Source organism: Ctenocephalides felis, unplaced genomic scaffold (genome assembly GCF_003426905.1).
Source record: "Ctenocephalides felis isolate EL2017-DRISC unplaced genomic scaffold, ASM342690v1 CF-g0.4_SCAFFOLD_01886, whole genome shotgun sequence".
Taxonomy (NCBI): Eukaryota; Metazoa; Arthropoda; class Insecta; order Siphonaptera; family Pulicidae; genus Ctenocephalides; species Ctenocephalides felis.
This window is the reverse complement of record NW_020538040.1, coordinates 137,766,429-137,769,098: the sequence shown is the minus strand read 5'-3', so window position 1 is coordinate 137,769,098 and position 2,670 is coordinate 137,766,429.

Sequence of the window (2,670 nt, the reverse complement as noted above, 5' to 3'; positions counted from 1 at the left end):
AAAAAAAAAAAATCGGTCAAAATTTTTGGTCAAAAAAATTTTTGGACAAAAAAATTTTTGGTCAAAAAAATTTTGGGAAAAAAAATTTTGGTCAAAAAATTTTGGTCAAAAAAACTTTGGCCCAAAAAATTTTCGTCAAAAAAATTTTTGGGAAAAAAATTTTGGTCCAAAAAATTTTGGTCAAAAAAACTTTAGCCAAAAAATTTTGGTAAAAAAAATTTGGTTCAAAAAAATTTTGGTCCAAACAATTTTGGCCCAAAAATTGGTCAAAAAAATTTTGGCCCAAAAAATTAAAAAAAAAAAAATTTGTTCAAAAAAATTTTTGGTCCAAAAAATATTGGGAAAAAAAATTTTGGGAAAAAATTTTGAAAATTTTGGTCAAAAAAATTTATGAAAAAAAATTTTGGTTCAAAAAATTTTGACCGAAAAAATTGGTCAAAAAAATTTTGGCCCAAAAAATTAAAAAAAAATTTTGGCCCAAAAAATTAAAAAAAAATTTTGGTCAAAAAAATTTTTGGACAAAAAAATTTTGGTCAAAAAAATTTTGGAAAAAAAAATTTTGGGAAAATAATTTTGGTCAAAAAAATATTGGTCAGAAAAATTTTTGTCAAAAAAATTTTTGGTCAAAAAATTTTAGTCAAAAAAATTTTTGGACAAAAAAATTTATGGTAAAAAAATTTCGGAAAAAAAATTTGGTCAAAAAAATTGTGCCCAAAAAAATTGGGTCAAAAAATTTATGAAAAAAAATTTTGGTTCAAAAAATTTTGGCCGAAAAAAATTGGTCAAAAAATTTTGGCCCAAAAAATTAAAAAAAAATTTGGTCAAAAAAATTTTTGGACAAAAAAATTTTGGTCACAAAAATTTTGGAAAAAAAATTTTGGTCCGAAAATTGGTCAAAAAACTTTGGCCCAAAAATTAAAAAAAAAAAATTGGTCAAAAAAATTTTTGGACAAAAAAATTCGGTCAAAAAATTTCGGAAAAAAAATTTTGGTCAAAACAAATTTTCGAAAAAAATTTTTGGTCAAAAAAATTTTTGAAAAAAAATTTTGGCCCAAAAAATTTGGGTCAAAAAAATTTTGGTCAAAAAAATTTTTGGAAAAAAAATTTTGGTCCAAAAAATTTTGGCCCAAAAAATTAAAAAAAAATTTGGTCAAAAAAATTTTTGGACAAAAAAAAATTCGGTCAAAAATTTTCGGAAAAAAATTTTGGTCAAAACAAATTTTCGAAAAAAATTTTGGTCAAAAATTTTTTGGAAAAAATTTTGGCCCAAAAATTTGGGTCAAAAAATTTTGGTCAAAAAAATTTTTGGAAAAAAAATTTTGGTCCAAAAAATTTTTGGAAAAAAAATTTTGGTCCATAAAATTTTGGCACAAAAAATTGGTCAAAAAAAATTTTGGCCCAGAAAAATAAAAAAAAAATTTGGTCAAAAAAAATTTGGCTTGAATTAAAAAAAAAATTCGGTCAAAAAAATTTTTGGACAAAAAAATTTTGTGGTCAAAAAAATTTTGGTCAAAAAATTTTTGACAAAAAAATTTTGGTCAAAAAATTTGGCCCAAAAAATTAAAAAAAAAATTTGGTCAAAAAATTTTTGGACAAAAAAATTCTGGAAAAAAAATTTTGGTCCAAAAAATTTTTGGGAAAAAATTTTGGTCCATAAAATTTTGGCACAAAAAATTGGTCAAAAAATTTTGGTCAAAAAATTTTGGCACAAAAAATTAAAAAAAAAAGTTGGTCAAAAAAATTTTGCCCAAATTAAAAAAAAAAATTTCGGTCAAAAAAATTTTTGGACAAAAAAATTTGTGGTCAAAAAAAATTTGGTCCAAAAATTTTTGGAAAAAAAATTTTGGTCATAAAATTTTGGCACAAAAAATTAAAAAAAAATTTGGTCAAAAAAATTTGGCCCAAATTAAAAAAAAAATTCGGTCAAAAAAATTTTTGGACAAAAAAATTTGTGGTCAAAAAAAGTGTGGTCAAAAAAATTTTTGGACAAAAAATTTTTGGACAAAAAAATTTTGGTCAAAAAAATTTTGGCCCAAAAAATTAAAAAAAAAATTGGTCAAAAAAATTTTTGGACAAAAAAAATTCGGTCAAAAAATTTCGGAAAAAAATTTTGGTCAAAACAAATTTTCGAAAAAAATTTTTGGAAAAAAATTTTGGCCCAAAAAATTTGGGTCAAAAAAATTTTGGTCAAAAAAATTTTTGGAAAAAAAATTTTGGTCCAAAAAATTTTTGGAAAAAAAATTTTGGTCCATAAAATTTTGGCACAAAAAATTGGTCAAAAAAATTTTGGCCCAAAAAATTAAAAAAAAAATTTGATCAAAAAAGATTTGGCCCAATTAAAAAAAAAATTGGGTCAAAAAAATTTTTGGACAAAAAAATTTTGTCAAAAAAAAATTTTGGTCAAAAATTTTGGTCAAAAAAATTTTTGGACAAAAGAGTGTTTGGTCAAAAAAATTTTAATCAAACAAATTTTGGTCAAAAAAATTTGGGTCAAAAAATTTGGTCAAAAAAATTTTTGAACAAAAAAATTTTTGGTCAAAAAAAATTTTTGGTCAAAAAAAATTTTGGTCAAAAAAATTTGGCCGAAAAAATCTGGTCAAAAAATTTTGACCCAAAAAATTTAAAAAAAATTTGGCCCAAAAAATTAAAAAAAAAATTTGGTCAAAAAAA